The 10,357-nt window shown below is 36.0% G+C and overlaps 2 pseudogenes; both read right to left on the bottom strand.

Moving 5' to 3' along the window:
* Positions 1 to 6,878: 6,878 nt before the first annotated feature.
* LOC148554519 (endoglucanase 25 pseudogene) lies at positions 6,879 to 7,308 on the bottom strand (annotated as a pseudogene).
* Positions 7,309 to 7,436: 128 nt separating this feature from the next.
* On the bottom strand, positions 7,437 to 9,221 carry LOC148554518 (peroxidase 3-like; annotated as a pseudogene).
* Positions 9,222 to 10,357: the final 1,136 nt, after the last annotated feature.

The following is a 10,357-nucleotide window of genomic DNA, read 5'->3' as shown; positions in this document are numbered from 1 at the left end:
GTTATTTGAGGAAGTTCGAGTTTGGTTTGAGGAGGCGAAATCTCGACCAATCATTATAAGGGAGACGACAAAGATTGATCTCGCAAAGCCAAAGGAGTTCAAGGGTGCGAGGGATGCTCGAGAGGTGGAGAACTTCCTATGGCAAATGGAGAGGTACTTTGAAGGCCAAGGGGTGGTCGAAGAAACAATAAAGGTACACACTGCAGCCCCCTATCTTTTTGATAATGCTACTTTGTGGTGGAGGAGAAAGTGTGCTATGAAAAAGGGTACTTGCAACATAGCCATATCGGAAGATTTCAAAAGGGAGTTGAAAAGACAATTCTTCCCTGAGAATGTGGTTTATGAAGCAAGGAAGAAGTTGAGGGAGTTGAAACACAAGAGTACGATTAGCGACTACGTAAAGGAGTTCACTACTCTCACGCTTCAAATCCCCAACGTAGCATCAGAGGATGCATTGTTCTTCTTCATTGATGGACTCCAACCTTGGACAAAGCAAGAACTACAAAGAAGGAATGTTAAGGATGTTGATGAAGCCATCGTGGTGGCCGAATCACTCACTAGGTATCATTAGGGGGACTCGAATCCCAAGTCTTCCTCTAACCCTAGTTCTACTAAAGGTGGGGGAGACAAAGGGAAGAGTTTCTCAACTAAGAAGGAAGGAAAATACTCTTCAAAGAAAGAGTACAAGGAAAATAAAAAGGCTTTCGTGCCCAAAGGAGGATGCTTTGTGTGCTAGGGACCACACCAAATGAAGGACTGCCCTAAGTTAGGGACTCTGGCATCTATCGCCGAGGAACGAGAGGCTCAATATCAAGTAACTGAGTGTGTTGGATCTATCCAACACATGAATGCTGTGAAGGGAAAAGAGACAAGGACTACAGAAAACAAAGGCTTGATGTATGTCAAAGCCTTTATTAATGAAAAACCCGTCATGGGTATGATCGACACTGGCACTACACACAACTTCATCACGCCTGATGAAGCAAGGAGGCTTGGGTTGAAGATCACAAAAAAGAATAGCTGGTTCAAACCCGTGAATACCAAGGGTGAACCCCTTAAGGGAGTAGTAGCAAAAGGGGTCGAGATGACTCTTGGTTCTTGGAAGGTCTTGTGGATTTCTCAGTAGCACTCATGGACAATTTTAAAATAGTCATCAGGCTCGATTTGCAAAGGAAGGCAAATATAATACCTATGCCATACTACGACATAGTATGCGTCATGGAGAAAGGGTCTCCATGTATGGTCCCTACAGTCTCTAAAGTTGGAGGACTACCGATACTCTTTGCTATGCAACTCAAGAAAGGGTTCAAGATGGGAGAGATTACATATTTGGCTCTATTACAAGAGGAGTCAACATCTGAAAGAGAAGACGTTCCTCCCGAAATTAAGGAAGTTCTTGAAGAAAATAAGGATGTGATGCCTCCCGAGTTACTAAAACAACTACCACCTAGGAGGAAGGTGGACCACAAAATTGGATTTGAGTCCGGAGTAAAGCTGCCTGCCTCAGCACCTTATAGGATGGCACCGCCAGAACTTGAGGATTTGAAGAAGCAACTCAAGAATTTGCTAGATGTTGGGTTCATCCGTCCATCGAAGGCACCTTATGGCGCACTAGTCTTGTTCCAAAAGAAGCATGATGGTTCATTGAGACTATGCATCGACTATGAAGCACTTAACAAGGTAATCATCAAGAACAAATACCCTATTCCTTTGATAGCCGATTTGTTTGATCAACTTGGTAGAGCCAAGTGGTTCTCAAAGCTGGATTTGAAGTCAGGATATCACCAAGTGAGGATTGCCGATGGTGATGAGTCTAAGACCACGTGTGTCACGAGGTATGGATCATATGAGTGGTTGGTGATGCCTTTTGGCTTGACCAATGCTCCTGTGACCTTCTGTACCTTGATGAAAGAGATCTTTCTACCTTATCTTGATCGGTTTATAGTGGTTTACTTGGATGACATTGTTGTCTATGGTAATACCTTGGAGGAACATGTAAAACACTTACGAACCATGTTCAAGATCTTGTGAGAGAATAACCTATATGTGAAGAAGGAAAAGTGTTCCTTTGCAAGGGACGAAGTCCACTTTTTGGGACACATCATTAGAGATGGAACTCTGTGCATGGATCAAAAAAAAGGTGAAGGCTATTAAAGAGTGGGAGCCGCTAAACAAGGTATCTGAATTGAGGTCATTCCTTGGGTTGGCTAATTACTATCAGAGATTTATCAAGGGAAACTTCGCTAAGGCTTCACCATTAACTGATCTTCTCAAGAAAAATCACTCTTGGGAATGGTCAAAGGAGTGTCAAAAAGCCTTTGATTTGTTGAAGGCTGCTATCACAGAAGGAGCAGTACTAGCACTGCCCGACTACTAAAAGGTATTTGAAATCTACACTGATGCTTCTGACTATGCTATTGGAGGGATTCTAATGCAAGAAGGACATCCTATTGCCTTTGAGAGTTGCAAGTTGAATGATACAGAGAGACGATACACCGTTCAAGAGAAATTGATGACTACGTGGTGCATTGTCTAAGAACTTAGCGTCGCTACTTACTTGGTTCACACTTTATCGTCAAGACAGACAATGTGGCTACAAGCTACTTCCAAACTCAGAAGAAATTAAGCCCCAAACAAGCTAGGTGGCAAGATTTCTTAGCTGAGTTTGATTTCGAATTTTAATACAAGTCTGGCAAGACTAATGTGGTAGCAAATGCGCTGAGTCGCAAGGCTGAGTTGGTAGCCATTTCCATGGTCGAAGGAGATATTGTGCATACCATCAAGGAAGGGTTGTTTCATGATCCATTAGCCAAGAAGTTGGTGGAGTTGGCTAGAGAAGGTAAGACCAAACGATTTTGGCTAGAAGACGACCTTCTCTACACCAAAGGAAGAAGACTATACGTCCCTAAATGGGAAAATCTAAGAAGAAAATTAGTGAGAGAATACCACGATACCAAGTGAGATGGTCACCAAGGTCAGCGAAGGACCTTGGCACTCATTGAATCTTCTTATTATTGGCCTCAAATGAGAGATGAAGTGAAAAGCTATGTGAAGACTTATCTTGTGTGCCAACAAGATAAAATTGAAAACAAGACACCAAGTGGATTGTTGGAACCTCTGCCTCCATCAGGGCAACCGTGGAAAAGTGTCTCTCCAGATTTCATCTCTGCCTTATCGATGTCTGAGGGGTTTGGATCTATTCTTGTGATAGTGGATCGATTTTTGAAGTATGCTACCTTTATTCCTACTCCTACTGACTGCACTGTAGAGAAAGCAGCACGACTATTCTTCAAGAATGTGGTGAAGTACTAGGGATTGTTTGAGAGCATCATTAGTGATCGAGATCCACGTTTCACAGGACGACTATAGACAGAGCTGTTCAAACTCCTTGGGTCAGAGCTTCATTTTTCAACAAGATTTCATCCTCAAACCAATGGGCAGACTGAGAGAGTGAATGCCTTACTTGAGGCATTTTGTAAGCGCTAATAAGAAGGACTGGACAAAACTCTTTGACATTGCTCAATTCTCATACAATTTGCAAAGGAGCGAGTCCACGGGGAAGAGTCCATTCGAGATTGTGACTGGACAACAGCCGCTTACACCACACTCTCTTTCTTCCTCTTACTCAGGAAGAGCCCTGGAGCTTATCATATGATTAAGTCTTGGGAAGAATAAGCAGATGTCACTCGTTCTTACCTCGACAAAGTTGTAAAGAAGATGAAGAAATGGGCAGATAAGAAGAGGAGGCATGCAAGCTATCAAGTGGGAGACAAGTTAATGATTAAACTTCTTTCACAACAATTAAAAGCCTTTCGCAAGGTTCATAAGGGATTAATCCGCAAATACAAAGGGCTATTTGAGATCATTAGACGTGTAAGGGAGGTTACTTATAAAGTACAACTCCCTCCCTCTATGAAGATCCACCCGGTCTTCCATGTGAGTATGCTTAAACCATATCACAAAGAGCAAGATGAACCAAGTAGAGGTGACTCGAGTCCTGCTCCGCCTGTGGTGATTAAATCCTTTGATAAGGAAATCGAAGATATCTTAGCTAATCACGTCGTGCAACGAATAGGGGTACCACAAAGTATCCAATACTTGATCAAGTGGAAAGGGCTCCTAATAACTAAAACTAGTTGGGAAGCTCGTGAAGATTTGTGACAATTCCAAGAACACCTAGAGCGCTATCATGAACAGAACGCAATGAGGATGTCTGCGCATTAGGTGGGGGAGAATGTCACGGTAAATTTTAGAAGGTTAGATTTAACCGTGTTTGTATAATTTTCTGAAGTGTTTGAAAATGCTCTAGATGGTTCCGGGATGTTCTAGAATATCCTAGAAGGTCTTGGAATACTCTAGAAAGTTTTAGAAGACTCTGGAAGGTCATAGAGTATTCTAGAAGATTGTGGATGTATATAGAAATATGAATAGTAGTATGGAATAATCTAGAAGTATTTAGAAAGTTGTGGTAGGATAGATATTTGTAATGAAGGTTCTAGATGGTTAATCTGGACCGTTGATTAAAGAATAAAATACTAATAAATTTAGATTTATTAACATTTTAATGTAAATATATTTTGGTGAGTTTAATTCTTTTTTTTCTTCAAATGAAAACTCCCATACTCTAAAAAGTCCCACATTTTGCTGAAAAAATAGTAATTTTTTTAATTATTATGGTTTTTTTTAAGCAGTCTTTACTGTAAATGTATGATTACTGAAGTAACCAAATTTTGCCAATTATTATACAGGTCTGTGTAACAGGAGATAACGTTATTACTGACCTTTTGTACAAGCTTTTCAGTATTAGCAGGTTTATTTTATATTTTTGTTTATCAAATTTGAACTATATGTCTATTTATGTTTATTTTTAATAAATACAGTTGACTTAATAATCTTTGTTTTTATATGAATTTTATTTGTATATACTCCAAAATGATCTCAAATATGTACACCAAATAAAATGACTCGAAAAAGAAAAGATTTTTTAGCGTTCCAAAAAATAATGTCAATTTGATAAAATGCACCAAATATAGTAATACATATTCAAAAAAGAACTCTAGACTCTAGAGTTTAGATAAAAATGCATCAAATAGTAATACATAAACCAAAAGATAAATCATCTAGGACTGAAAACCAAAATGGTAATTTAACCCTATAATATTACTTTCATGGTGTGTTATTGCTGCATAATTGATTAGTTTTCTTGAGGCAAGTGATCATAAATTTCAAATTCGGAAAGAAGAGCAATAAAACTATCCTGTTTTTTGAAGAATGCCTAAGGTTTGTAATTATTAAAATTTATTTTCTTAGTTTCCTGTTTGATTTTGTTGATTGATAATATTAATAATGGAGGGGAAAATGAGAAAGTGAGAGAAAAGTAGAAAACTATAAGCGAAAATTTAATATAGAATGCGAATAATTTGTCAAAGTAAAAAACATTTAAGCAATTAGAATTATTTGTCATAATTTAAAATACATTATAGAATTTTATCTTCAATTGGGCAAGCCTACTAAAAAAGTAAAAAGTATTGAATGGTTCGCGTTTTATTTCTGTGCTCTAACATTTATTTCTTATTGTAATTTATTAAGCAAGTATTGGGGTCATAGTTGCAAGTCATACTATATCCACATCAGTTGGGATAGTTTTTACCAATTTAAGAGATCTTAGGAAATGTTACACTGATAATATTGCCTTTAAGATGTCTTATTTGCTACATAATTTAATACTTTTCTTCAGGCCGGTGATCTGACTCCTAAACTCGAGAAGAGTAACAAGATTGTCTATTTTATGAAGGATGCTTATTTTTTGCAATTTTTTTTATACATTTTGATATCTATTTGTAAATTTTGTTGGAGGGTGTTAGAAACGAACTTAACTGCTTAAACTTATATTGTTTGGAGTGGAATAAAGTCTAAGTTGTTATTGTCTAATATCAAATGCCAGTTACATGAAACTGCAAACCTGTTGCTTATTTAAAAACGTAATTTATAAAAATTGCCCAAGATGACTTTATTCTTTTTTGCAAAGAATTGTGTTCGAAATTACTTTTTATTTTTAGTTTTTTCCGAAATGAATTTTACAAGTTTACATTGTGTTAGAATCTTTCCATTTGGTTATTTTGTTCAGGTACTTAATGAGACCAAGTAAGTGATACATATTCACAACTCACTAAGAATTTGTTTCATTTTTAATATTGCATAGAACTCCTACAGTAAAATAATAAAAAGAAAAGTCTAAGGGGTCAGCAACTTTGTTAAATTCTGACCAGTATGTAACCAGCAAAGAAAAGAGAGCCATTGGATGAAATCTCACACCCATCTCACACCATTAAAACCATCATTGATAGCTATTTGATGACTACAAATCACAAAGTTGCTGCCCCTAGCATTCCTCATAATAAAAAGTTCCTCTATACCAAGCATAGTTATAGACAAACATAAATAATTGTAGGCAATCATTATTCGTTAATAATTTGTGCATTTCCAACAAACCCTTGTCTTTGAATGAACAAAGAATCCTAAAATTTATATTCCTTTGGCCACTAAACTTTTTGAATGGGATTTAAAGAACAGGCAGAAAGGACTTGAGTCTTGAGTTGATCAGATATTATTTATTGTTATTATGATAACATCAAATTCATAACAAACTTACATTCATATTTTATTGTCTAACACGTTGACCCTTCACATGAAACAAATAGGAAGAATACAGTTACCAATATACATTCTATTAATTCAGTCAATTCAGAAGTTTTCTTTTTTAAAGGGTGGAAAAAATAAATAGTAAAGTTGAAAGTAGAAAGAAGAGTAGGCTAGCATCTTCTTTTTGCAAACAAACATAAAAACAAGTTCTAATGTTTCTTGCAACTCAAGTAATGTCAAGGGAGTTGAACAGAATAGAATATGGTGTTGTGATCTATCATTCCATTTGGAGTGGCATTCTGTGACAAAGCCACAAGCGCCGGAACAAGACCCGAATTCCCCGCAAGAGTTGGTTCAGTGTAGTTATAGTTGGAACGCAAGTCATTGAAACCATCCAGCTTATCAGGACCACCAACCATGGCTCCTACAAATCACATTCGGATTCAGTTTCCTTCTGTCCCTCCACTTCCATCCACCACCACAACCATACTTCTTCCCCCTCTCACTCATAATAGATACACCCATGTGGTGAACTTCTTCAGGGTACCTCTCTCCAAACCCAACCACATAGCTCATCTTCTCTGGATTCTTCCCAAGTATGTAATCCACCTGAGTCCTAGCAAAATCCTCCAATGCTTCTGAACGGTAGAATTTACCTCCGCTCATTAGATAAACTATAAAGAGAAGCAACTTAGAATTGAAAAATAATGGAATTTTTTGTGTGTGTAAACTTACACAGTTACACATTACATGTTACATTATCAAACTCCAGAAACCATGCACATTTCAAAAGAAAGCAAAAAAGGAAGCCAAATTCCAAGAGAACAATTTCACAACACCGGCAACATTAATCAAATAATGAAATGAAATCAAAACCAAAGAAACAAATTTAGTTTTTTTTTTTTTTTTTAAATGATTAATTAATTGGAGTTGACAACAGAACACTTATGCCTAATTTCCCCAGCAGAGCCAGTGAGGACTTCAATGGCTCCCATTCTCTGCATTGATTGTCCAAACTCCGTGTAGAACTTGTTTTGGTTACGCAATTCATTGACAATGTTCCTTGATGTCTTTGTTGTTAGAAGCGCAGCATCTGATTGGAACAGACCCTTGTTCTGTACAAGGATGTTATAATAGTCATTGTCAAATTTGGTGGAGCCATTAGGATCCAACTCCACCGTTGTGGTTGTGTCACTTAGTGCCTGGCATTTTGTCTTCAAGAAGTCAGCATATGTGGGGTTTAGTGAAGGATCTTGATCACCTTTTCCAGTGAAATTGAAAAGCCTATTGCTGAAGAGATTGCAATGCCCTACTCCAATTGTGTGTGCACCTACATATATACATATAGCCAATGCAGTTAGCCTTGGAACAAATTTGGATACTATTTTCTATCGAGAATCAATCTTAATAATAAATTTGACGAAAATAAATTATATTTATAAATATTATCGTATAGATCAATAATACCGTATACGTATACATAGAACAATGTTATATAACCAAAAATATTTTGGTTACACTTATATTTACAAAAATATTTTGGTTACACTTATAGTTACCAAAAATGCTATGGAACAAAACTGTACCTGATAATACAACGAGATCATGCACGGTGAGTTTTTTACTTTCGAAGCTTTGTTTGAGCTGGGTGAAGTTGAAGAAAGGTGGTGGGAGATTGGCCAAGGCTTCACTTGCTGTGGACACTCTCCCATCTCTTCTACCAGTAAGCACTTCCCACAGAGGCACATTATTAAACTGCAAATTTTATTGAACATTTATATATTAATTACTACATATTAAGACTCTATATATATATATGAATTAGTTGGATTTAATTTACTCGGACAGAAAAAGCGTCTCTAGTTGCCAATGCCAGAGAATGTCAGCACAAGATACAATTCCGGAACATTTTGCTTCAATTTCTGCTTTTATTATCATCAATGACATCATAGCCAGCCAATGATAAATTAGGAATAGAATCCTTCTCCGCTTTGTTTGTGACAGTTGAGTCTAACAAAACCGACCCGTCACAACCCTGAAACAGTAGTTTCAAATGTGACAGATATACTCACAGTACATCTAAATTAAATGTTTTAAGAATTCAAGGTCGATGTTAGTATAAAATGGAAATAAGATGTTTAATTACCCTGACGAAACAGTCATGAAAATGCATCCTAATCAATTTGGCTGGCAATTCAGGCCTTGCAGCAACGTGTTGTTGGATTTTGGTCTTAACAATAGCTTCAGCTTGAGGACAGGAATTTCTATAGAAATTTTTCCTAAGGTCGCCTCCGTGGCAAGCCCCAAGGAAACAAGACAGTAACACACAAGCTACGAGGAAAGATGTTGTCTTCATGATTATGCTCTTGATTATTTCACCTTAGCTTCTATGTGCAATATAGTACTATATTATTTGTAACTGAAGAATGGAATGTTGAACTACAATGTAGTTGCTCCTTTTTATAGGCATCTCATGTCAACTTTGAAATGCAATACCAGATAAGCATTATTCTATATACTATATCTTAATCTGTAGTTTAAATCGTTGCATGCATGTATTGTGGCTAGTTGCGTTAGGATAATAAGTACCTAATCACCTACCATTGAATAATGAAAATATATTAAAATAAAGAGTAAAGTATGTTTCTTTACCATGTTATTTGTGACTTTTTAGTTTATTTTTAATATTTGTTATTTATGTTAAAATTATTTTTTGATGTTAATTCTATTTAATATATTAGGGACAAACTTAAAAGCGTCTAGAAATAATTTTGATATAAATAAAAAATATTAAAAATAAAATTAAATAAATTAAAAACGTAAGTGATAAAATTAAATGTTAAAAATATTTTTTAAAAAATTATAAATATTAAAAACAATTGTAATTTAACCGAAAATAAAAGGATGATAAATCAAAGGTAAAAAAACTATTTTTCATGTTTGGCAATAAAATTATTTTTTTGCCAACGAGTTATAGTTCAGATGACATCATCTTTCCATATTCACTTAAAAGTTGCGGATTCAAAACTTCTAATCTCTCTATTTTTAATAAAAAAATGGAATTATTTTTTACTAATTCTATTCAATTTATGTAAATTCATAATATAGCATGCCAGCTTTAATTATATGCATTTCCGTTACACCATAAGCTTAATTAATTAATTGTAATTGGCATGTCAACCTTCATATAAAGCTTTTATTTATGTTTGATTTGACTTGGACTTGGTATGTCCTCCCCTCTCATCAGAGAGTCGAAGATTAAGTTGTATAGTTAACTTCTGAATAAATGAATCATATAGTAGTGTAATATCTTAATTCTTGAGGCTGTAAGAAATTATAACTGGCAAATTAACCTCTTATATAAATATATAGTTCTTAAGAATTTGACAAATAAAGCATGAATTGCATGCCGGCTAGGAAAATGTGCTTTATAAATGCTCAATTTAAGGGTTGAGATATAGGGTTTTTTTATATAAATAAATATATGAAAAACTTTATTTTCAGAAATACCCATAAATTGAAATTTTTTTTGAAATACGCATGGCCAATTCAAGAACGTCGTCCACGAAATGGAGTTGCCTATCAACTCACTCCCGGTGCCCGCAAAATGGAGGGGACAGCTGCAGAGTCCAATTCACCTACGGCGGACACGAAATGGAGGAACAGCCATTTAGTGGCTGCCATTCACAAAATGGGAAACCAGGGGCAGCGGATA

The sequence above is a fragment of the Arachis ipaensis genome, chromosome B6 (genome assembly GCF_059453495.1).
Source record: "Arachis ipaensis isolate K30076 ecotype BB chromosome B6, ASM5945349v1, whole genome shotgun sequence".
Lineage (NCBI taxonomy): Eukaryota > Viridiplantae > Streptophyta > Magnoliopsida > Fabales > Fabaceae > Arachis > Arachis ipaensis.
Note: the sequence above shows the minus strand (reverse complement) of the source record. Positions and strands in the feature narration are given on the sequence as shown.